This window comes from Triticum urartu, chromosome 3, assembly GCF_003073215.2.
Source record: "Triticum urartu cultivar G1812 chromosome 3, Tu2.1, whole genome shotgun sequence".
Lineage (NCBI taxonomy): Eukaryota > Viridiplantae > Streptophyta > Magnoliopsida > Poales > Poaceae > Triticum > Triticum urartu.
In genome coordinates, this window is record NC_053024.1 from 656,965,875 (window position 1) to 656,993,151 (window position 27,277).

Sequence of the window (27,277 nt, forward strand, 5' to 3'; positions counted from 1 at the left end):
ATCTCCTGCAAAAGGATTAGCTAGAAGTTTCTCTATCATACCCGAAGGAATTTCAAAGTAAACATTTTCAGTATGTTCAGTAGGTTGAGGAGCAACTCTTTGCTCTATTGGTCGGGGTGAAGATACCCCGAACAAGCCCCTCAAAGGATTATGTTCCATAGTGTAACAAGTGACAGTAAATTGCAGCTCACTATATAAATTTTTCCTTACCACATTCCACCTACCAAAGGCGCTTCACTCCCCGGCAACGGCGCCAGAAAAGAGTCTTGATGACCCAAAAGTATAGGGGCTCTATCGTAGTCCTTTCGATAAGTAAGAGTGTCGAACCCAACAAGGAGCAGAAGGAAATGATAAGCGGTTTTCACCAAGATATTCTCTGCAAGCACTGAAATTATCGGTAACAGATAATTTTGTGATAAGGTAATTTGTAATGAGTAGCAAGTAATAAAAGTAAATAAGGTGTAGCAAGATGGCCCAATCCTTTTCGTAGCAAAGGGCAATCCTGGACAAAATCTTATATGAAGGAAAGCGCTCCCGAGGACACATGGGAATTATCGTCAAGCTAGTTTTCATCACGTTCATATGATTCGCGTTCGGTACTTTGATAATTTGATATGTGGGTGGGCCGGTCCTTGGGTACTGTCCCTACTTCGAAAAGCATCCCACTTATGATTAACCCCAATTGCAAGCATCTGCAACTACAATAGAAGTATTAAGGTAAACCTAACCATAGCATGAAACATAGGATCCAAATCAGCCCCTTACGAAGCAACGCATAAACTAGGGTTTAAGCTTCTGTCACTCTAGCAACCCATCATGTACTTATTACTTCCCGATGCCTCCCTCTAGGCCCAAACAATGGTGAAGTGTCATGTAGTCGATGTTCACATGACACCACTAGAGGGATGACAACAAACATCTCATCCAAATATCGAACGAATACCAAATTCACATGACTACTAATAGCAAGACTTCTCCCATGTCCTTAGGAACAAATGTAACTACTCACAAAGCATATTCATGTTCATAATCAGAGGGGTATTAATATGCATAATGGATCTGAACATATGATCTTCCGCCAAGTAAACCAACTAGCATCAACTACAAGGAGTAATCAACACTAGCTACTAGCAACCCACTGGTACCAACCTGAGGTTTGGATACAAGAGATGAACTAGGGTTTGAGATGAGATGGTGCTGGTGAATATTTTGATGGAGATTGACCCCCTCCCAATGAGAGGATCGTTGGTGATGATTTCCCCCTCCCGGAGGGAAATTTCCCTGGCAGAACAGCTCTGCTAGAGCCCTAGATTGGTTCCGCCAAGGTTCCTCCTAGTGGCGGAGGAGTCTCGTCCCGTGAGTTGGATTATGATTTTTTCCTCGACGAAAGACCTCATATAGCAGAGATGGGCATCGGAGGGCCACCAGGGGGCCCATGAGGTAGGCGGGCGCGCCCCCCACCCTCGTGGCTGATGGGTGGCCCCCCTCTGGTACTTCTTGCACCAATATTTTATATATATTCTGAAAAGTGCTCCCGTGGAGTTTCAGGACTTTTGGAGATGTGCAGAATAGGTCTCTAATATTTGCTCCTTTTCTAGCCCAGAATTCCAGCTGCCGGCATTCCCCCTCTTCATGTAAACCTTGTAAAATAAGAGAGAATAGGCATAAGTATTGTGACATAATGTGTAATAACAGCCCATAATGCAATAAATATCGACATAAAAGCATGATATGAAATGGACGTATCAACTCCCCCAAGCTTAGACCTCGCTTGTCCTCAAGCGAAAGCCGAAATTGAAAAATATGTCCATGTGTTTAGAGATAGAGGTGTCCATAAAAATAAAATACGGACATGAGGGCATCATGATCATTCTTAGAACATCAATCTTTGTTTATGATCTCTTATGCTAAAGTAACAATTCAATCACAATTTCAAGTATGAATCATAAACTTCATTGAAAGCTAACAAACTCTAATCTCAGTCACTGAGGCAATTGCAATTTATCATAACATAGGAAAGAGTCAATATAAGAGCTTTTCAGCAAGTCCACATACTCAACTATCATTTAGTCTTTCACAGTTGCTAACACTCACGCAACTACAACAGAAGTATTAAGGTAAACCTAACCATAACATGAAACATATGGATCCAAATCAGCCCCTTACGAAGCAACGCATAAACTAGGGTTTAAGCTTCTGTCACTCTAGCAACCCATCATCTACTTATTACTTCCCAATGCCTCCGTCTAGGCCCAAACAATGGTGAAGTGTCACGTAGTCGATGTTCACATGACACCACTAGAGGGATGACAACATACATCTCATCAAAATATCGAACGAATACCAAATTCACATGACTACTAATAGCAAGACTTCTCCCATGTCCTCAGGAAGAAACGTAACTACACACAAAGCATATTCATGTTCATAATCAGAGGAGTATTAATATGCATAATGGATCTGAACATATGATCTTCCACCAAGTAAACCAACTAGCATCAACTACATGGAGTAATCAACACTACTAGCAACCCACAGGTACCAATCTGAGGTTTGGATACAAAGATTGGATACAAGAGATGAACTAGGGTTTGAGATGAGATGGTGCTGGTGAAGATGTTGATAGAGATTGACCCCCTCCCGATGAGAGGATCGTTGGTGATGACGATGGTGATGATTTTCCCCTCCCGGAGGGAAGTTTCCCCGGCAGAACAGCTCTGCCAGAGCCCTAGATTGGTTCCGCCAAGGTTCCGCCTCGTGGCGGCGGAGTCTCGTCCCGTGAGCTGGCTTATGATTTTTTTCCTCGACGAAAGACCTCATATAGCAGAAGATGGGCATCGGAGGGCCACTGGGGGCCCACGAGGCAGGGGGCGCGCCTAGGGGGGTAGGGCGCACCCCCACCCTCGTGGCTGGTGGGTGGCCCCCCTCTGGTACTTCTTGCGCCCAATATTTTTTATATATTCAGAAAAGTGCTCCCGTGGAGTTTCAAGACTTTCGAAGATGTGTAGAATAGGTCTCTAATATATGCTCATTTTCCAGCCCAGAATTCCAGCTGCTGGCATTCCCCCTCTTCTTGTAAACCTTGTAAAATAAGAGAGAATAGGCATAAGTATTGTGACATAATGTGTAACAACAGCCCATAATGCAATAAATATCGATATAAAATCATGATGCAAAATGGATATATCAAGCCACAAGCTATTATGGGCTCTAGCATAGTTGAGTATGTTGCATGACCTCTTCCAGTGGTAGGCTAGTAGATGTAGGGGATGTAGGTTGGTACTGTCTACCCGAGGTTAGAGTTAATGTTTCTAAAAGACTGTGTCTCGGTCATCCGTTTCTCAAAGACCATGTAGTGCGAGAAATCCAACGGAGGAGATCGAGTCTTGTGGGGAAAAGTGCGCAAACCTCTACAGAGTGTACAAACTAATCATGGTTAGCCGTGTCCCCGGCTATGGACAACTTGAGTATCTGGTACTTGAATTATTGGTTTGATCTCATCACTCTAAATTAATTGTTGGGTTGCTAATGTACACTTTTTAATTGGGATTGAGATGGGGGTACCATTGTCAATGTTTCAACCACAATGATAGTTAAATAAAATATATTCCTTTGTTGTAGGAAAAAAATGGCTTTTCGCAAAAACATTATAACCATAGAGCCTCCACCAGCCATATATGCATATAGTGATAGCATTTATCTGTTCATTGCTCTACTGTGTTATATTGTCAGCATATTCCATGTGCTGGCCCATTTTTGGGTTGCAACATATCATGTTGCAGACTTTTCAGACGAGGACTAAGGTGCTCTAGGTCATTTGTCGTGCACTCAGCTATGCCGTTAGAGTTGATGGACTCACTTTATCTTCCAAGTCTTCTGCTGTTATCTTATCTAGATGGCCTTAAGCCATATTTATTGTAATAAGTTCTCTTTTGAGACATTCGATGTAGTAAATGTGTGATTGCTACTCTGTTATAAATCCTTCGAGTACTGTGTGTCATCATTACTGATCCAAGGATGACACTGACCACAGAGATTTGACCGTCTGAAGTCGGATCGCTACACGATGAATCTGACATCCAATATCATGCAAAGTGCGTGTGAAAATTCTAGAATGTTTTATGTGACGGGCAATGTTGGCCCTTTGTCCTCTACTGCAGACATAGTTCCGCAGAACGCCAACATAGATACCTCACTGCCAGGTACTGAGATCTTGCCCATGCATATCCTTATTAAGGCTAGTAGTAAGTGTGTACATTTAATGCACATTAATACTAGATATGATATTAGTTGCACGTTGATATTAGGTAGAATATTAAATGTGCACCAATTATGTTGTAAATTTATGCCGATATTGATATTTGGTATGATATTAATTGCATGTAAGACATGTTCAACGACTCACCATTGCAGTAATCTAAGTCGTTGGATACATATGATTTGACGACTGAGATTAGTTGGATATGTAGACATTAGTGTGGGACTTCTAGCCTAGGAAGCCAGCAGCGTACTATACTGGGTAAAAATCAACTTATCTTGTAACAAACACCACTGTTTTTTAGTCCAGCATGTGTGTTCAGAATGAAGCCATGCATCCACTAAGTAGCTATTATGTGATAAAAAAAAAGCTCTAAGTAAAATGCTAACCTGAAAGATGTATTACTGGAACAATTTACCCATATTCATATCTGAATTTTCCAATTACACAGACTATTAAGTCTTGGGAGGATTTTCCCCCTAGTTTGCTTGACCATGTTTCCCATTTACTAACTTCGTATGTCTTGCATTTTTTTCTAGAAGGAGCTTCTGATGGGCATGTGAACACTATGCTTTCACTAGGGATAACCCCTACACGACATGATCTTTCTGGAGCGTCCAATAACAACCTGTTAACACACAATCTGGATACACGTGAAGCCAACAGATTCTCTGTAATAACTCTAGACTGTGCTATTGCTTTACATATATGAAATATTTATTGTTACTATATGTATCCCTAAAGCTCTGCTAAACACTACAACCGAAGGTGGCGCAGGGACGCCCGGCACCTATGAAGGATCTCCCAAGGGAACCAAAATTCACCTGCCCAGTCTGCATCAATGAGCTGGTCGATGCATCGTCTACTATCTGCGGCCACATCTTCTGCAAGAAATGCATAGAGGCCTCCATATGATTTAATAAGAACTGCCCTACCTGTCGTAGAACGCTGACCATGAGAAATTTCCACCGCATCTACCTCCCGGTGATGGATTGAGCTGATCCAGCCATTCTAGGCGTGGTGGTGCATCAACAGCCGACCCTTCCTCCTGAACGGCATTTTGGTGATTCTGTCCGAACTATTCTTCATGGGGTTATCAGTAGAATACAATTTTTGCGCAACGATTTAGTAAATTCTTGACTCATACTGAACAAACTTTTAATCTGCATCCTTGGTGGTAAAGGATACCATTCTTGTGGGAATTCGAAACATGTGTCATGGTATTGTGAATATCTGCAAAGAACTACAAATATTTTTTTTGCTCGTGAGGGTATATGGTGTGTTCACGCACTCTAGGATATGTGTCTTTGCAAGGCAATCACGTTTAATTAGCAATAGCAGTAGACATTGTTATTAGTCGACCGACTAGGAACAAGTCGCGTAGAGCCCTAAAAGACATCAGACTGATAATTTATTTCCAATTGAGATTAGGCCCAATCTCCCTTAAAAGACATAATTGTGTTTCCTCACACTACATGCATGCTTGATAATTCCTTACCGAACACTCTCCAACCAGGACATGATGCTCTCCTTCCTGCTATTATATACTTCCTCCGTCCCAAAATAAGTGTTTCAAACTTAGTACAACTTTGTACTAAAGTTAGTACAAAGTTAAGACCCTTATTTTGGGACAGAGATAGTATTTTTGCATCCATACAAGATACTTTGGCCGTCGCTAATATCTTCTACTTCTTCACACTAAGTGGTGCTTCCATTATATGCGCGTTAGTTTTTGGGCAATAGCATATATATATGTGTCATTCTTTTGTAAACATTTTTTACATTCGGATCTATTGACCAAACTAGCAGTAAACACTCTTCGGGAAATAAAAAACAAACATCAAAATGCAGGCGAAAAGTAATCAAGGCTATCGTCCTACCATACCATCAGCCTTGAGAAAAAAACTTGTAATACAAGTAGTAGCCAGCGGCACAATAGCAGCGGGACACCGACTGAACCCCTCAGAGTGGTTGGAAGTTACGAGCACATGGTGGTTGCGGCTGGGAAAGTTTGACACCTTCACATATGACTAGTTACTTTTTGGCCAGTATATAAGGCAAGCAGGGTGTTGAAGTAGGTTTATAGGACCAGAAATCTAGTCGGGATGCGAACTGGACGTAGCTCAAACGATTAGTTTTCTTTAGTGGGACCATCCCTCTACGGTTCAAGTCATGGACTTGAAACTAGTGTGTACATCTTTCTGGATTTATTTCAGGCTTTTCGGCGATGTTTCAGTCAGTGTGAGGAGATGTTCATGTCCACTACGAAGTGCCTATAGGGGTAGGGTGTATGTGCGTGCGTTCATAGGGATGCGTGTATGTATTTCTATGTGAGCATGTAATTGTACTGTGTTAAAAAGAAATTTTGTCAGGATCACATCAAGAAGAAGGAGCGGAGAGAGACTCATGTTGGTGTTGTTTTTGTTCGTGTTCGAAGCAACAATATGGTATGCCCATTAGGCAAGTAGCACCTCTGTTATTATAGCATATTCTCATTACATTGATGTACTTAGTCCTTTCACACACACTATTTTTTATCTTGTTATAAAGAGATATTTACCATTGTGAACTCTTTATTTCTTAGAGCAAGTACCACATGGAGAATTAAGCAGGCTGTACAAGTTGACACATTATATTTGTGAGTTGGAGAAGAATGGAGAGGAGAGAGGAGAAAAGAGAGAATATGAGTAGGCTGTAAACTTACACTTTGTGAGAGAAGAAGGTGAGCAAGGGAAAATGACATTGCATGTAGAGCCAATATTTATTATGTGGATGGGACATTAAAAGGTCAAGGTCTACCAGCTAGATGGGATGAATAGGAGATTCTAAGATTTATTCCCAAAAGGTAAATGAGGAGGTGGGAATGAAGAAATGGAACTACATCTACGCGGCAACCAGATCATAAACCAGCATATATCAAGAACAAGTATGAATAAGTTCTTGGCCACTACTCTACGTCTTCGTTTGGAGAGGTTGAGCACGATTCTCCAAAGTCACCTAGACTTCACCTTCTTATCCTTGAGGTAAGTTCACATAGAAATCACCCAATCACTCGAGGTGGATCTTGAGGTGATCCTTGGATCCGTACAAACTTGATCGAAGTTGATCCACATGATGTATGTTCTAAAATAACTCCTACCCATCTAGGAAATGGAAAATGTCCAAGATTAACAAGTAAAATCTCTTGGCTCGAAAAAGTTCATGCTTGATGCTCAATCACAACTCAACTACTCTCTTGAAGATTACACTTTTAATATGTGGCCCCTTTACAGAAAGGAGTGGGAACACAAAGTATGAGAGTGAAATAAATGTGTTGGCGTGTCCACCCAAACAAGCAAGGCAGGCTACTATTTATAGGTATGCTCCGAAAACTAGCTGTTATTCTTCTGGATTCCCAACTCAGCAGCACCAAGACACTGGCCAACAACTCTAAGTCATTCAGCTACTAGTCGACACTTCAGTACTAGGTGCACAATAGGACATGGGTTTACAACACAAGAAATTCCTAGTGGTTCTAGCCAAACACAACTAGCGAAGAACCAGAAACACCTAGGAGACCCAAATTATTAAGTTCCCTAAATCACAATGTGGAAGTAAGGGCAGTGACCCATATTTCACACCCGAAGACTTCGAACTTGGTAACTATATCTTGAGCACTCAGCCATGCCGAATACTAATTAATACACATTCAAGAGATGTCACCCTCAATGACGCCGATCTCAAAACCGACGTAACCGAACGTAGCCAATGCATCACAAAGTGATTTCAAAGGATAAATTGTGTATTTGGTTGCGTTCTATCTAAGCATCAGTGAGTTTCGCTGTCTAACCACGATATCCAATCCATGTTAATAGTACGTTTTGCCATATACTCAAAGTGACTCGCTCAGGCACTATGAACTATAAACTCCACCAAGTCTTCAGGCAAAAATCATGTCTTCCACATTTTTAGGGGTCAAAATCCATTGGTTAGACAAATCTCTTATGGGACTAGACATGTGTGCATACTCATCAAGCACAATAGTCCCTTAAATGTTTGTCATTAATCATCAAAAACCACTAGGGGGCACTAAATGTAGTTTCAGCTTTTATATTGAATATAGATGATGTGGCGCCCAGAGAGAGCTAGTACACGATCTCTTATTAGCATTTATCTCATAGTACAATGAGATATATAATATTTTCACTTGTTATATGTCATTTGCCACAATACCGTTTGAAATAAATGTGTTCGGTAAACAAGGAATCTCCATGATTTAACTTTTTTCCCTGGAGAGACATGAAGCTTAATATTTGAGCCCCAGAACACTAACCTCATTAATTTCCATATATCGCATTTCATTTATATTGGTATCAAGCATGTTGTACCATTCATACTTCAGGTATGAGACTTATTAATTCTCCGTTTGGGACGAAACTTGTTCTGAGTATTTGTGATGGGTCCTCATGTATATACTAGTAAGTGTTGTGCTCCAAGCGACCAAAGAGCTCTTCTCTTCTAGAACTCGTGTGATTCTGGCATAATATGTTAATGCTAGAGCACCCCCTAAGAGGATATAACTATGAACTTTACCCTTTGACTCCCGGGCTGGGATGCTTGTTGGTCATGTCTAATAAATTCCTTGTTCACTTGCGTTAATTTTTTTTATGTTGTTACTATATTAGTTTCTGTTGAATACAGTTCCATTAATTGGTAACCTATTTATTATCCTTTGAATCTAGATGTTATGTATTACTATCCCTCCATCAAATCCATTCATTGTTGTCTACTCATTGAACGCAGTTTCCGCCATTGTGGTATTCATCCTACTTTCTCCTTTTCATTGGATTGGTTATGCTACATGTCCACTGATAACCCACAACTATGGGGGACCGTTTTTAGCCTTCTTCGATAAATAAGAGTGTCGAACCCAACGAGGAGCTAAAGGCAGAACAAATATTTCCTCAGGTTCTATCGACCACCGATACAACTCTACGCACACCTGACGCCCGCTTTACCTAGAACAAGTATGAAACTATTTTGCAAGAATAAAACAACGAGTACTTTGCGAGAATAAAACTACGGATAAATTGCAAGGTAATAAAAGTGGATAGCTTTTGTCAACAAGTAAGTCATTTGTCCCTAGGCAATCAATAACAAGTACACGTAATCATTCTTGCAATTCTATACGAGGGAGAGGCATGAGCTAACATACTTTCTCTACTTGGATCATATGCACTTATGATTGGAACTCTAGCAAGCATGCACAACTACTAAAGATCATTAAGGTCGTGAAACCCAACCATAGCATTAAGTATCAAGTCCTCTTTATCCCATACGCAACATCCTACCTACTCGGGTTTATGCTTTTGTCACTCTCGCAACCCACCATAAGCAAATCATGAACGTATTGCAACACCCTACAGTGGGGACCCCTCACGTTTGTGCGAGACGGAGGGCACCGTAGGACAGCACCATAAATAAAATATACAATCATACCATCCAAGATAATAATTAACCCACAGGACAAAACGGATCTACTCAAACATCATAGGATAACCAAATATCATTGGGAAATAATATCTGGAGTTGAGCACCATGTTTAAGTAGAGATTACAACGGGGAGAAGGGGTGTCACACTGCTGCATAGAGGGGGAGAAAGTTGGTGTTGATGGTAGCAAGATTGTTGATGTAGATCGCCGTCACGATCCTTGCCCCGGCGGCACTCCGACGCCACCGGGAGAGAGAGAGAGGGAGAGAGCACCATTCTTCTTCTTCTTCTTCTTCTTTGGCCTCCCCCTAGATGGGAGGAGAGTTCCCCCTCTGGTCCATGGCCTCCATGGCGGCGGAGGGGCGGGAGCCCTTCCGAGATTGGATCTCCCTCTCTGTTTTCTTTTGTTTCACGCTCCCCAAATCCGGCCCTTCATCGTTTCTTAAATTTCCGGAGATCCATAACTCAGAAAGTGCTAAAATTTTCACACGATTTTTTTTCTATAAATTGTCTTTCTTGCGCCAGAATAAGGCCCCCAACCAACTTAGGAGGGGGGGCATAATAAACTTGGGTGCGCCTGGGGCCTGGGGCGTGCCCTAGTGGGTTGTGGGCACTGTGGGCCCCCGTTTGCGTTGATTCCACCTCCCAAAAATCACATATATTCCAAAATTATTCTCCATAAATTTTTATGCGTTTGGACTGCATTTGATAGGGATTTTCTGCGAAAAAAACATGCAAAAAATAGGAAGTGGCACTGGGTACTGGATCAATAGGTTAGTCCAATAAATCATATAAAAAGTTGCCAAAAATATGTGAAACTTGTATAATATTGGAATGAAACAATAAAAAATTACACATACGATGGAGACGTATCATCCGCTTCCCGATACTAATGGTGTAGGTATTAAGGTCGAAAATGATCGGCCGAAGCATTATGCTCTATGGATAACCATTACGACTTAAGTGGATAACTGGTTCCCGATAGAATCCAGATTTCCATTCCTGGTGTGCACTATATAGTCCCATTATTGTAACTCGTGGAATTATGAATAGCACACAAGGGTCCAAAGCTTTGCACAAACTCACTTATCTATTTCGTCCGTGTTTTCTAGGGCTAGTTGGTGGATCAGACATCTTTAGTCTCTAAAATAAACAACTCAGGTAGAAAAAAACTAGAGATAGATATCCAAAATGTACCTTTACAAACAACATGACAATGTATATGGTCTTGGTATTCTCTAAAAAAAGTCCCAGCCTTTTTCATACCGGCGGCAAACATTCAATAGATAGGGCATGACTAGTATGTGACCTATAATTGAGATGCGATCATAGGATGTGGCATCAAGGGCCATTACATGTGAAATCAGTGGTACAAATGGAGAAGGTTGTGTTCAACCACCGAGGAACATAACATTTTGTTGAAACCTCCCTAGGAAGAGATGCTCTTGTCGCAACTAGTCCTCCCCCACCATACACCATGATGACCTCCCAACTACATCAACAACCAAGAGCTTTATCAGACCGACACCCTCCTATTGTTTATAATGCCCCGAAATTCTCCCTTCCTAAGAGTATCACCAGCAGTTCACCTTCCCCTTTAATATTGATGGTTTTTTGTTGGGCCAAAAAAGGTGCTCCAACAGTTCCCGTAAAAGCGATTTTTTAGGGAACCCGATATAATCATCGCAACTCCCCTTCTATCTGGGGGAGATGGCCTTCTCGTAAACTTCCAGTATAATTGTTACGTCAGCGCGTGATACGTCTCCAACGTATCTATAATTTTTTATTGTTCCATGCTGCTATATTATAAATCTTGGATGTTTTATATTCTTTTACTAGCACCTTTATATCATTTTTTGGGACTAACCTATTGACTAGTGCCCAGTGTCAGTCGCAATTTTTTGCTTGTTTTTTATTTCGCAGAATATCCATATCAAACGAAGTCCAAATGCAGTGAGTTTTTTTGAAGATTTTTTTTCTGCCTAGAAGAGAACCAGGGAGCCCAAGAGGTGTAACAGAGGAGGCCCATGGTGATCTTTTCCACTGCCTCTCAGCTATATAAATAATCACATATTTCAGAAACCCTAGAGGAGTCGAGAGATCAGAGTTTTGACCAGCGCAAATTTCAGAACCACGAGATGCAATCTACAGGCCTTTTCTGGCACCTTGCCGAAGGGGTCAACGATCACGAAGGTGTTCTTCATCATCATCCTTGCCCCTCCGATGGCGATGCTGCGTGAGTAGTTTACCACACTTGAGCCGGGTCCTATTCATCTAGCAGTAACCGCATACTACCACAAGGTCCTGTTCATCTAGCGGCAACCGCCTACACACGGCCAGGGTCCTGTTCATCCAACCCCCACTAGGAACTATTCATCCACAACTAACCCAACCATCTCGAATCACCACATATCGACTCATTCTACATATCATGCGCGTGGCAGCAACGGGCACTGTTCATCTAGAGGCAACCCAACCGGCTAGCTACGTCTCGCACAGGGGTTCGAACGGCTTTAGGAAGTAGCAGCAACGATCGACTGGGTTCAATTAGCAGCAAAGGAGTAGGTCGGATTCAGTTAGCAGCGAAGGGATCGATCGATCGGCTTCAGTACATAGCAGCAGGCGATCGAGCGGGTTCAGTAAGTGAACGCCTGTTGCTCAGGTTCAGTTATAGCGACATAGCTCGCACCTCACGCGCGTACGAGAGAAACGTGCAAACCACACTGCATCGCTCGGCCCCGATCGATCACCTACCGTAACTAGGAAATCCATGAAAGTTTCCTCGCCCTCACTTCTACCATGATTTTTATGTCATGGATGGCCCAAAGAATGTCATGCAGCTGCGTCCCCGGCTCGCCTAGGACGAAGAGCCCATTTTTTGTCATGATTTTTTGTTGTAGAAGTAGGAGCCCACCACATCTATGATGATACGTCGTTTTGTGAGAATTATCATCATAGAAGTGTCATAACCATGACATTATTTTTTTCGTTTGGGACATAATGTCACGGGTCTGTCTTTTTTTGTAGTGTGCTTACATACTGGGCATTAAGATCTATAGAGATAGATCAAGACGTCTGATAGGACTTTCACAGAGCACATACCCTAACAAGATTTTGAAGGAGTTCAAAATGGATCAGTCAAAGAAAGGGTTCTTGCCTTTATTGCAAGGTGTGTAGTTGAGTAAGACTCAAATCCCGACCACGACAGAAGAACGAGAAAGGTTGAAAGTCGTCCCTATGCCTCGGCCATAGGTTCTATAATGTATGACATGTTGTGTACTAGACCTGATGTGTGCCTTTCCATAAGTCTGGCAGGGAGGTACCAAAGAGATCCATGAGTAGATCTCTGGACAGCGGTCAATAACATCCTGAAGTACTTTAAAAGGACTAAGGACATGTTTCTCATTTATGGAGGTGACGAAGAGCTCGTCATAAAGGGTTACATCGATGCTAGCTTCGACACATATCCGGATGACTCTAAGTCTTAAACCGGATACGTATTTATGTTCAATAGTGGATCAGTCATTTGGCATAGCTCCAATTTGGAGTGTGGTGGTAACATCTACTGTATGACACAGAGATTTGCAAATTACACACCCATGTGAATGCTGTAGACCCATTGACTAAAACCTCTCTCACAAGAAAAACATGATCAAACCCTAGAACTCATTGGGAGTTAATCACATAGTGAGGTGAACTAGATTATTGACTCTAGGGCAAGTGGGAGACCATTGAAATATGCCCTAGAGGCAATAATAAATTGCTTATTATCATATTTCCTTGTTCAAGATAAAGGTTTATTATTCATGCTAGAATTGTATTGAACGAAAACTGAAATAACGTGTGGATACATAAACAAGTACCGTGTCCCTAGTGATCCTCTGATACGTCTTTAGCGTATCTACAATTTATGAAGTATTCATGCCAGGATTCCAATAATTTTATATGGTTTTGGTATGATTTTCATGGAACTAGCACAGACTAACGTTGTTTTTAGCAGAACTACCATGGTGTTGTTTTTTGTGCAGAAATGAAAGTTCTCCAAATGAGTTGATGATTTTTTTGAACAAAAGAGACCCCCGAATCTTCGTGGAAGGACCAGAAGGTGAAGGAATACGGCACAAGACACCGGGGCACGCCTGGGCCCTTGCCCGTGCCCCGATGGGTTGTGCTCACCTCGAGGCCCATCTTCATGTGATTCCAACGCTGAAAAGTCCTATAAATAGAGAAACCATAAAAAATAACCCTAGATTAGAAGTTTCTCCACCGCAAGCCTCTATAGCCACTAAAAATCAATGTCGACCCCGTTCTGGCACTCCGTCGGAGGGGGAAATCATTACCGGTGGCCATCTTCATCATCCTGAAGCCACCATGATGAGAAGGGAGTAGTCCATGCTCGGGGCTGGGGGTTTGTACCTGTAGCTATGTGTTTAATCTCTCTCTCTATCTCTCTCTCTCTCGTGTTCTTGGTGGCACGATATTGATGTATCGGGGGCTTTGTTAATATAGTTGGATCATATGGTGTTTTCCCTCTCTATCGAATTGAGTTTTCCCTTTGAGATTTCATTCTTATCGGATCGAATACTCTTATGGATTTGAGAGCACTTAATATATGTATTGCATATGAATACTCATGGTGACTATGGGTTGATGTCTACTATACGCAACCTTCTTCTTGTAGACGTTGTTGGGCCTCCAAGTGCAGAGGTTTGTAGGACAGCAGCAAATTTCCCTCAAGTGGATGACCTAAGGTTTATCAATCTGTGGGAGGCGTAGGATGAAGATGGTCTCTCTCAAACAACCCTGCAACCAAATAACAAAGAGTCTCTTGTGTCCCCAACACACCCAATACAATGGCAAATTGTATAGGTGCACTAGTTCGGCGAAGAGATGGTGATACAAGTGCAATATGGATGGTAGATATAGGTTTTTGTAATATGAAAATATAACAACAACAAGGTAACTAATGATAAAAGTGAGCACAAACGGTATTGCAATGCTTCGAAACAAGGCCTAGGATTCATACTTTCACCAGTGCAAGTTCTCTCAACAAGGATAACATAACTAGATCATATAACAATCCCTCAACATGCAACAAAGAGTCACTCCAAAGTCACTAATAGCGGAGAATAAGCGAAGAGATTATTGTAGGGTACGAAACCACCTCAAAGTTATTCTTTTCAATCAATCCATTGGGCTATTCCTATAAGTGTAACAAATAGCCCTAGAGTTCGTAGTAAAATAACACCTTAAGACACAAATCAACCAAAACCCTAATGTCACCTAGATACTCCAATGTCACCTGAAGTATCCGCGGGTATGATTATACGATATGCATCACACAATCTCAGATTCATCTATTCAACCAACACAAAGAACTTCAAAGAGTGCCCCAAAGTTTCTACCGGAGAGTCAAGACGAAAACGTGTGCCAACCCCTATGCATAGATTCCCAAGGTCACGGAACCCGCAAGTTGATCACCAAAACATACATCAAGTGAATCAATAGAATACCCCATTGTCACCATGGGTATCCCACGCAAGACATACATCAAGTGTTCTCAAATCCTTAAAGACTCAATCCAAAAAGTTAACTTCAAAGGGAAAACTCAATCCATTACAAGAAGGTAGAGGGGGAGAAACATCATAAGATCCAACTATAGTAGCAAAGCTCGCGGTACATCAAGATCGTGCCAAATCAAGAACATGAGAGAGAGAGAGATCAAACACATAGCTACTGGTACATACCCTCAGCCCTGAGGGTGAACTACTCCGTCCTCGTCACGGAGAGCGCCGGGATGATGAAGATGGCCAGCGGTGATGGATCCCCCTCTGGCAAGTTGCCGGAACAGGGTGCCGATTGGTTTTTGGTGGCTATAGAGGCTTGCGGCGGCGGAACTCCCGATCTAGGTTTATTTTGGGGGGTTTCTGTATTTATAGGAATTTTTGGTGTCGGTCTCACGTCAGGGGGCTCTCCGAGTCATCCACGAGGCAGGGGGTGCGCCCAAGGGGGTAGGGCGCGCCCTCCACCCTCGTGGATGGCTCGGGACTCTTCTGGCCCAACTATTTTACTCTAGGGGCTTCTTTTGGTCCATAAAAAATCATCAAAGATTGGCACGTCAATTGGACTCCGTTTGGTATTCCTTTTCCGTAAAACTCAAAAACAAGGGAAAAATAGAAACTGGCACTGGGCTCTAGGTTAATAGGTTAGTCCCAAAAATCATATAAAATAGCATATAAATGCATATAAAACATCCAAGATTGATAATATAATAGCATGGAACAATAAAAAATTATAGATACGTTGGAGACCTATCAAGCATCCCCAAGCTTAATTCCTTCTCGTCCTCGTGTAGGTAAATGATAAAAACAGAATTTTTGATGTGGAATGCTACCTAACATATTTATTGTCGGAGTAATGGGCCACGGGTAGGCCAACCCGAGTCCCATAACCTTTCAAGACATCAGGGCCGGCTGCGCCCCTCAAGACCCCAGGGCGAAGAGCCGCCTCCTGAGGAGTCGACGGCAGGGCGGTCGACTGCCCGCTCACGGCCGAGTCCCAGGGACGACTTCCAGAGAAGCCGGCTTTGGAGAGTCGGCCGGTGACTCCAACAAACCCATGACCTCATCGAAGGGGACGGGGCAGGGGCGTGGCTACAGTGAAGCCCACTCCCGCCCCTTACCAAGGGCAGGCATGGCCACAGCACACCATACTCAGGAAGATCTCCATGCGGCATGGCACTGTTGCCCTGCCGGCCCTGACATCAGCACCACAGTACCGAGTCCTGTGCCCACGACAGCTTGTCTTAACGGCCCGGAAGCAGCAGGTCCCACCAGTCAGTGAGACCCTAGGAGACGGCGAGAGGACCGCCAGTCGGATCCGTCAGGAGTCGGCCCGGGGAGTCGGCCGAGCCCTCCCCTGGGCCCCATGCGCCATTAATCAAGATGTGATGGGGAGTGGCAATAGTGATCGCCCGCCAGGCTGCGAGACTGTTGCCACGACCCCATGACCAAGCCCGCGTCATCAGAAGCACGGCTACAGTAATCAGCAGCCGGGAAGACCCGCCCGCGGCGGATGCGGCCTGTCGGCTCCGTACCAGACCAGTCGGCGGGGCCCACCAATCGGCGGGCCCCAACAGTCGGCGGAGAAATCGGAGGCCAAAGGCACTGACGGCTGGGCCCGTGCCCAGACGAATTACCATTGTACCCCTGTGGGGTAGGCCTATATAAACCCCCCAGGGCACCCATGCAAAGGGTTGGAACCCGGTAGCTCTAGACCATACCAGATAGAAGGAGAGAGCTAGCCTTGCCCTCTCCTACCTCTAAGAAACAGCTCAAGGAGCAACCATGTAAACACTTGGCCATAGTCATCATGCGGAGACCCCGCAGAGCAGCAGTAGGGGTATTATCTCCCCGGAGAGCCCTGAAGCTGGGTAAGATTCGCCGGCGTGCATGTCTTCGCCTCATCCCGTTTCCAGGCACCGGCGATGTTCTACTCGCCCCCACGATGATAAGCCATCCGTTGTCATATGTTGCACCAAACCTCCGACATTTGGCGCCCACCGTGGGGCCTGGTGCACCACCGTCCCGAGATCTGTTCTGGACGGGAACCCTTTTCCTCCCTGGCAAGCGCAGCCAGCCAGGCACGCCAGACGAAGTTTGCATCGACGCGCTGCGCAGCGTTGAGATCGCCTGCGCAGCCAGCTCCTTGGCCGAACTTCTCGGCGAGGTCCGCCTCTCTGACGAACCTACGTCCGACGCAGGCACGGGCGGCCCCGAGAACCTCCTCGCGGGCCTCCTCGATCAACTCCACGTTTCCGGCGGGCCTGCCGTAGACTTGGAGTACGTAGGCTCCGCCGACCCGTTGCTGGTCGACTTCGACACCGCGTCGCTCGACGCGTTCCCCACCAACATGGTGGTCTACGACGAACCTCTCCCCCACGCAGAGAGCGACGGAAGCACCGTCATTGAGGTGCTAGTCATCAGTCATAACGAGTTCCCTAGCGGAGGAGTGCCCGACTCACTCGGCGCGGCGCTGCAAGACCTAACTGCGCCCATTCCGGAAGATGCTGACGCAGAGACATTAGAAGCGCGCCGCCTTCAGCTTGTTGAAGGCGCGAAGAAGCTGGCCAGCATGACACGCTTGTCAGAAGCTTACCAGCGGGAGATGGATCGCGCCGTTGGCGGCTCACCGGCCCCGGCAGGCCCCAGCCGCCTTGGCGCGGTCCAGCAGCGCGGCGTAGCCATCGCCAGCCTGTTTGGGGCTAGCCGCCCCGTGTACGCTACACCAGTGGAGAACATCCGAGCCGCCCAGGCAGCGGCGGATGAGCTGGACAATTTCAAGGGCGAAGAACGCTGCCTCATGATGGAGCGAGTCCAGCGGCTCCTCGACACGGCCGCCGCGTAGAACGAGGTCGGCCGCTGCACGGAGGCACCACAGCGGCCAAACGACGACCCGCACCGAGATCAAGGCGCGACGTCTCGGAGGCCGACTGGCGGAGCCCGAGGAAGAAAGGACAAGGAGCCGGTTGTCAGCCACAGTCGGACTCGCATTACCATAGAGCGCGACCGAGATGGCCGCCCGAGAGCAGTGGAACGATGGGACGACTGTCCGCCTCCCCCTCCCCGTAAAGAGAGGCGAGTCTCCCCACCGCCTGTTGACCATCCGTCTCTCGGTGACCGCCTTGGCCACCGAGAGGGAGTTGGAGAGAATGACGCCCGCCACCGGATCGACCGACTTCACCGGTCCCTGGCGCTGGAAGAAGAAGACGAGCTGGGTCCGCCTTGTTTCGGGCCCCGCATTCGCGACGAGCCCTTTCCCAGAGGGTTCACGCTCCAAAGAGACACGCCCAAGTATACCGGCTCTGCGAAGCCGGAAGACTGGCTAGTCGACTACTCCACGGCTGTCAGCATAGCAAACGGCAACAAGCGTGTCGCCGTAAAGTACGTTCTGCTCATGCTCTAGGGCACGGCCCGGACATGGCTGAACAGCCTAAAACCCCGCAGCATCAACAGCTGGGTCGACTTCACCGAAGCGTTCGTCCGCAATTTCACCAGCACGTACAAGCGTCCTCCCAAGCCTCGTCAGCTCTCCTTGTGCGTGCAAGGTCCTGACGAGTCGACTCGTGACTACCTCACACGTTGGGCTGAGCTCCGGAACTCCTGCGAGGGCGTGCACAAGGTGCAGGCCATCAAGTACTTCACAGCCGGGTGCCTTCTCGGCACCCTCCTCAAGCACGAGCTCCTCTGTGATGAGCCAGAAACCCTCGACGAGCTGCTGATCATAGCGGACAAGTACGCCACGGACGACTCCTCCATGAAGGCGGAAATTCAAATCAGCACAACTGCAAAGTGGCTCCTCAAGCTCCAAGAACTCCGGCGGCAGACGCCGGTCGGCGACAACAGCAGGGCGACAACAAGCGCAAGGCCCCGCAGCCGGCTTCCAGCAGCCGGCAGGTCGCGACCGTTGAAGCCCAGCAGCCAGAGGAGCAGCCTCCGCCCAAGCGACAGAAAGGCGGCAAGCCTAACTAGTTGCCGGCCTTCTCCTATGAGCATACCTTGGATGGACCTTGCAAGTTCCACAGCGGCGCAAAGCCGTCGAATCACACCACCCGGAAGTGCCACTGGCTCACCAGGATCACCAAGGGAGACGGCCTCCTGCCACCCCCGCCTGCTGGGCAGCCGCCTCCACCTCCGCCCCAGCAGCTGGCAGTCAGGCCAGTCGGCGAAGTACAAGATGAATACCCTGAAGAACACGGAGCCTACGTGGTGTTCACCAATATGGCTGATGATCGACGCAGCAGGCGGCTGTAGCGACATTAGGTGAACGGAGTAGCCTCAGAGACGCTAGAGTTCATGCACTGGTCTGAGAAGCCCATCAGCTGGAGCAGGGCTGACCACCCAGAAGTGATGCCGAGTCCGGGCTCCTACGCCTTGGTCCTGGATGCCACCTTTGCTACGGAAAAACGGGCCGCGTGTTTCTCGCGAGTTTTGATAGACGGGGGCAGCAGCATCAATATCCTGTACAAGGATACCATGGAGAAGTTAGGAATCAAGCAAAGAAAGCTTCAGAGCAACCGGACAGTGTTCCACGGTATTGTACCTGGGCTTTCCTGCTCGCTGATCGGCAAGATCCTGATGGACGTCCTCTTTGGGGACAAAGATCACTTCCGAAGAGAGTCTGTTTGGTTTGAGGTGGTGGACCTTGAGAGCCCATACCATGCGCTACTTGGCCGACCCGCCTTGGCCAAGTTCATGGCGGTCCCCCACTACGCTTACCTCATGATGAAGATTCCTAGTTCGAGGGGAATTCTGACTGTGGCAGGCGACTACCGGAAGTTGTCTGCTTGCGAAGCTGAGAGCAGTCGGCTGGCCGAGTCCCTGGTAATCGCGGCTGAGAAGCGGCTCCTTGAGCGAGTTGTGGCGATGGCCGGCAAGCAGCCTGAGGTATCGCCCAGCCCAAAAGAGTCGGAGGCTGAGGGTTCGTTCAAGCCGGCTAAAGAGACAAAGAAGATACCCTTGGATTCGGAGCACCCGGAGAGGTACGCCGTCGTAGGTGCAAACCTCGACAGCAAATAGGAAGGCGAGCTCGTCGATTTCCTCCGTGAGAATCGGGACATCTTCGCATGGTCCCCCAAAGACATGCCAGGTGTACCGATGGATTTCACCGAGCACAAGTTACATGTCCGATCTGATGCAAAGCCAGTCAGGCAGCCCCTGCACCGCTTATCAGAAGAGAAGAGAAGAGTTGTCAAAGAAGAGATAGCCCGACTCCTAGCAGCCGGCTTCATTATGGAAGTTTTCTTTCCGGAGTGGCTGGCAAATCCGGTCCTAGTACTAAAGAAGAACAAGCAGTGGCGAATGTGTATTGACTACACGAGCCTCAACAAGGCCTGCCCCAAGGACCCATTTGCTCTACCAAGAATCGATCAGGTGATAGACTCCACAGCCGGATGCGAGCTGTTGAGTTTCATGGATGCATACTCAGGATATCACCAGATCAAGCTGAACCCGGCTGACAAATTGAAGACCACCGTCATCATGCCGTTTGGAGCATTCTGCTACCTCACCATGACGTTCGGCTTGAGGAATGCCGGCGCCACCTTTCAGCGTTGCATGCAGAAGTGTCTCCTCAAGCAGCTCGGCAGGAATGCCCACGTCTACGTGGACGACGTAGTGGTGAAAACGGAAAAGCGTGGAACACTGCTAGAAGACCTCAAGGAGACCTTTAAGAACCTGCGCCGGTTCCAGATCAAGCTCAACCCCGAGAAGTGTGTCTTCGGAGTACCAGCCGGCCAGCTGCTAGGTTTCCTGGTCTCTAAATGCGGCATAGAATGCAACCCAGTAAAAATCAAGGCCATCGAGAGAATGGAGGTACCCAGCCGACTGCTGGATGTGCAGAAGTTCACCGGCTGCTTAGTGTCCATCAGCCGATTCATCAGTCGGTTGGGCGAGAAAGCTCTCCCCTTATACCAACTCATGAAGAAGACCACTTTTTTCGAGTGGAACCATAAGGCGAACGAAGCTTTTCACCAGTTGAAGAAGATGATGACTACTCCGCCTGTCCTGGCGGCTCTGACTCCCAACGAACCTATGCTCCTGTACGTCGCCGCCACCAGCCGAGTAGTCAGTACAGTCATTGTAGTGGAGCGCAAGGAGGAAGGCAAGGCGCTGCCTGTCCAGAGACCAGTATATTACCTGAGCGAGGTACTGTCGACCTCCAAGAAGAACTACCCCCACTACCAGAAGATGTGCTATGGCGTACACTTTGCTGCCAAGAAATTGAAGCCTTACTTTCAAGATCATCCAATCACGGTGGTTTGCACGGCCCCACTTGCCGAGATCATCGGTAGCCGAGATGCTTCTGGTCGAGTGGCCAAGTGGGCCATAGAGCTGGCTCCTTACACCATCTACTACCAGCCCCGCACCGCTATCAAATCACAAGCACTGGCCGACTTCCTCATCGACTGGGCCGAGACCCAGTACCTACCTCCAGCACCTGATTCCACCCATTGGAGGATGCATTTCGACGGCTCCAAGATGCGCACTGGTTTGGAGCCGGCGTCGTCCTCACCTCTCCCAAAGGCGACAAGCTCAAGTATGCTTTGCAAATCCACTTTGCCGCCTCCAATAACGTCGCCGAGTACGAGGCGCTCATCCACGGGCTCCGGCTTGCCAAAGAGCTTGGCATCCGCCGGATCTTGTGTTATGGTGACTCGGATTTAGTGGTCCAGCAATCATCCGGTGACTGGGACGCGAAAGATGCAAACATGGCGAGCTACCGTTTCCTCGTGCAGCAACTCAGCGGGTATTTCGAAGGATGCGAGTTCCTTCATATACCAAGGAATGACAACAACCAAGCAGATGCATTGGCACGAATCGGCTCTACCCGCCAAGCAATACCATCTGGTGTCGCCCTTCAACGCCTTCTCAAGCCTTCCATCAAACCCTCGCCAGAATCAGACTCCATCTTCGTACTGGCTCCTCCCAAAGACGTCGGATCCAACTCCAGAGCCCCGGCAGGCGGCACGAGGATCTCGGCAGATGACTTCGGAGCCGCCACAATCGAGGCTAGCCCAGGGACTGTGGAACCCGGCCCGGGGACTGCGGTGGCAGACTCGAAGATTCCAGAACTCGGCCCAAGGACCGCGCCAGTCGGACTGGGGACTTCATCAACCCAGAAAGCGGCTGTTGACTCCAACCCGCCACCTCCCGGCCCAGCCGCCCTCGTCCAAGTCGCAGTTCTGGTAGTCGAAGAAATAGCAGCACCCTCATGGGCCCAGCCCATCCTCAAATTCCTGGTGAACAAAGAGCTACGAACTGATGAGACCTCAGCTCGGCAAGTACAACGCCGAGCGGCAGCCTATACCATAGTCAATAGAGAGCTGGTCAGGCACAGCATCACTAGTGTCTACCAGCGCTCCGTAGAGCCAGAGCAATGCCAAGTGATTATCAAAGACATCCATCAAGGCGAATGCGGCCACAATGCGGCTTCAAGAGCACTCGTCGCCAAATCCTTTCGGCACGGTTTCTTCTGGCCGACTGCCTTAGAAGAGGCCAAGGAGTTGGTGCAAAAATGCAAAGGATGCCAAAAGTTCAGCTCCAAGCCGCACCAGCCGGCTTCTGCGCTCAAGACCATCCCCATTGCCTGGCCTTTCACAGTTTGGGGTCTAGACATGGTGGGACCATTCAAGACAGCACGAGGTGGTTTAACTCACCTACTTGTGGCAGTGGACAAGTTCACCAAGTGGATAGAAGCGAAGCCAATTAAGAAACTGAACGGTCCAACTGCCGTGACTTTCATCACCGATATCGCAATTCGGTACGGCATACCACACAGCATCATCACCGACAACGGCACCAATTTTGCCAAAGGCGCCTTGGCTCGTTTCTGGGAACCACAGGGCATCCGACTAGACCTAGCGTCCGTCGCCCACCCGCAGTCAAACGGCCAAGTGGAGCGGGCAAACAGCCTCATCCTGTCCGGCATCAAGCCTCAGTTGATCAAGCCTCTGGAGCGCTCGGCTGGCTGTTGGCTCGACGAGCTGCTAGCCATCCTGTGGACTCTGCGCACGACTCCAAACAACTCAACCGGCTTCACGCCCTTCTTCCTCGTCCATGGTGCTGAAGCCGTCATGCCAATGGACATAGAGTTCGACTCCCCACGAGTCACCATGTACCACTAGTAGAAAACAGGGCTATGGTCCATGCCGGCTCAGCCCATTAGTCCCGGTTCAGTGTAGAACCGGGACCAATGTGGGCATTGGTCCCGGTTCGTGAGCCCAGGGGGCCGGCCGGGCCACGTGGGCCATTGGTCCCGGTTCGTCTGGACCTTTTGGTCCCGGTTGGTGGGACGAACCGGGACCAATGGGCCTCGCTCCTGGCCCACCACCATTGGTCCCGGTTGGTGGCTTGAACCGGGACCAAAGGCTCCCCTTTAGTCCCGGTTCATGCCACCAACCAGGACCAATGAGGTGCCTATATATACCCCCTCACGCAAGAGCAGAGCACAGTGCTCTGTTTTTTCTGGCCGAGGGGGAGAGGGCTTTGTGGTGCTCTAGCTCACCTCCTATGCACATGAGGTGTTCGATGGAATGCCCGAGCCACACTACTTAAGCTTTCTCCTCTCGAAGCTCGACCTCCAAGCTCCATTTTCCTCGAGATTTGTCTAGATTTAGCGATCCGTCACGCCCCGTCCCCGTCTTCACCGCCGTCGATCACCCGCGCCGATCTCATCACCGACACCACCGTGGTGAGCCTCTTGTTCTTATCTTCTTTCTGAAAGGAAAAATATTCTTACTTGTATGTTTAGATAGATACTTGTATCATTTTCTTACATTTATTATTGCATCTTATATAGTGCGATGGTTTTGGTATCCGCCCCCGTCGGCCCTCGTCCTGTCTATGATTCGGATTTGGTATGTATATTATCTTCATAACTATTGGTTCATTTATTGTTTATGAAAATTATGCCGACCAACGTGAGATAGATTTTATTTATCTAGGATGTATGTGAATCGGAAATGCCAACCGACCCTATTGTCGAGAGGTTAAATTTAGTTGAAGAAGAAAACAATTTGTTGAAGGGAAAAAAATTGAGGAGGAGAAGATGATATTGGAGTTGCATGTTGCGGACGTCGTCGATGATCACAAGATCAAGATGGATGCAATGCGCTTGAAGATTAGAAAGATTAGAAAATATGCCATTCATACCGAGGCTTGGTATCATTATGCCGTTGGATCAATTGTTACCTTGGTTGCGATTATGATCGCATTTGTTTTCGCATTGAAATTTTTTACATAGTTTCAATGTATGGTTTAATTAATTAGATGCTCTGGAGAGCTATATGTTGTTAGATGAGAACTATGTATGCACTTTGGTTTTAATGTGATGATGAACTTCTATTAATTTGGACACTTAATTATATATAATGCACGCAGATGAACCGGCAATGGATGTACGGTGACAGACACACCCGCGAGTACATTAAGGGCATGCATGAGTTTCTCGATGCGGCTGAGGCAAACAAGCAGAATGGTTTTATGTGTTGTCCATGCACTGAATGTGGGAATACGAGGTCTTACTCTAACCGGAAAATCCTTCACTCCCACCTGCTTTACAAGGGTTTCATGCCACACTATAATGTTTGGACGAGGCACGGAGAAATAGGGGTTATGATGGAAGACGACGAAGAAGAAGAGTACGATGACAACTATGTGCCCCCTGAATACGGTGATGCTGCAACGGGGGGAGCTGGTGAAGATTAAGAGGAACCAGACGATGTGCCCAATGATGCTGCCACAGGTGAAGCTGTTGAAGATCAAGAGGAACCAGACGATGTGCCCGATGATGATGATCTCCGCCAGGTCATTGTCGATGCAAGGACGCAATGCATTAGTCAAAAGGAGAAGCTGAAGTTCGATCGCATGTTAGAGGATCACAAAAAACGGTTATACCCCAATTGCGAAGATGGCAACACAAAGCTCGGTACCGTACTGGAATTGCTGCAGTGGAAGGCAGAGAATGCTGTGGCTGACAAAGGATTTGAGAAGCTACTGAAAATATTGAAGAAGAAGCTTCCAAAGGATAACGAATTGCCCGACAGTACATACGCAGCAAAGAAGGTCGTATGCCCTCTAGGATTGGAGGTGGAGAAGATACATGCATGCCCTAATGACTGCATCCTCTACCCGGTATGCGGTGCGTTGCGGTATAAGATCAGACGAGATGACCCTGGTGATGTTGACGGCGAGCCCCTCAGGAAGAGGGTTCCTGCGAAGGTGATGTGGTATGATCCTATAATACCACGGTTGAAACGTCTGTTCAGAAACGAAGAGCATGCCAAGTTGATGCGATGGCACAGTGAGAACCGAAAGAAAGATGGGAAGTTGAGAGCACCCGCTGACGGGTCGCAGTGGAGAAAAATCAAGAGAAAGTACTGGGATGAGTTTGCAAAGGACCCAAGGAATGTATGGTTTGCTTTAAGCGCGGATGGCATTAATGCTTTCGGGGAGCAGAGCAGCAATCACAGCACCTGGCCCGTGACTCTATGTATGTATAACCTTCCTCCTTGGATGTGCATGAAGCGGAACTTCATTATGATGCCAGTTCTCATCCAAGGCCCTAAGCAACCCGGCAACGAAATTGATGTGTACCTAAGGCCATTAGTTGAAGAACTTTTACAGCTTTGGAATGGAAACGGTGTACGTACGTGGGATGAGCACAGATAGGAGGAATTTAACCTTAAGGCGTTGCTGTTCTTGACCATCAACGATTGGCCCGCTCTCAGTAACCTTTCAGGACAGACAAACAAAGGATACCATGCATGCACGCACTGTTTAGATGACACTGAAAGTATATACCTGGACAAATGAAGGAAGAATGTGTACCTGGGCCATCGTCGATTTCTTCCGACCAACCATCAATGTCGAAAGAAAGGCAAGCATTTCAAAGGCGAGGCAGATCACCGGAAGAAGCCCGCCATGCGCACCAGTGATCACGTGCTTGCTATGGTCAATGATTTACACTACGTAATCTTTGGAAAGGGTCCCGGTGGACTAGCTGTTCCGAATGACGCTGAGGGACACGCACCCATGTGGAAGAAGAAATCTATATTTTGGGACCTACCCTACTGGAAAGACCTAGAGGTCCGCTCCTCAATCGACGTGATGCACGTGACGAAGAACCTTTGCGTGAACCTGCTAGGCTTCTTGGGTGTGTATGGGAAGACAAAAGATACACCTGAGGCACGAGAGGACCTGCAACGTTTGCACGAAAAAGATGGCATGCCTCCGAAGCAGTATAAAGGTCCTGCCAGCTACGCTCTTACAAAAGAAGAGAAAGAAATCTTCTTTGAATGCCTGCTCAGTATGAAGGTCACGACTGGCTTCTCATCGAATATAAAGGGAATAATAAATATGCCAGAGAAAAAGTTTCAGAACCTAAATCTCATGACTGCCACGTGATTATGACGCAACTGCTTCCGGGTGCATTGAGGGGGCTTCTACCGGAAAACGTCCGATTAGCCATTGTGAAGCTATGTGCATTCCTCAATGCAATCTCTCAGAAGGTGATTGATCCAGAAATCGTACCAAGGCTAAGGAGTGATGTGGCGCAATGTCTTGTTAGTTTTGAGCTGGTGTTCCCACCATCCTTCTTCAATATCATGACGCACGTCCTAGTTCATCTAGTCGACGAGATTGTCATCCTGGGGCCCGTATTTCTACACAATATGTTCCCCTTTGAGAGGTTCATGGGAGTCCTAAAGAAGTATGTCCGTAACCGCGCTAGGCCAGAAGGAAGCATCTCCATGGGCCATCCAACAGAGGATGTTATCAAGTTTTTGTCGTAACCCTCTCTACTTTTTGGAACATGCTATGTGGGTGAAATGATGATACCATGCCAACTTTGAACCTTTTCAGAGTTCATTTTGAAATGCTTTCCAATTTCAGAGTCATTTAGCTCAAAGAATGAATTAATAGCAAACAGAATAAACTACAAAACTTTTATGAAAATAAAAACAATCAATTCAAATATTATGTTATGATCAA

At 47.0% G+C, this 27,277-nt stretch overlaps 1 pseudogene; it reads left to right on the plus strand.

Moving 5' to 3' along the window:
* The window catches only part of LOC125547119, a 134,357-nt pseudogene that overhangs the window by 60,995 nt on the left and 46,085 nt on the right, over window positions 1-27,277 (plus strand).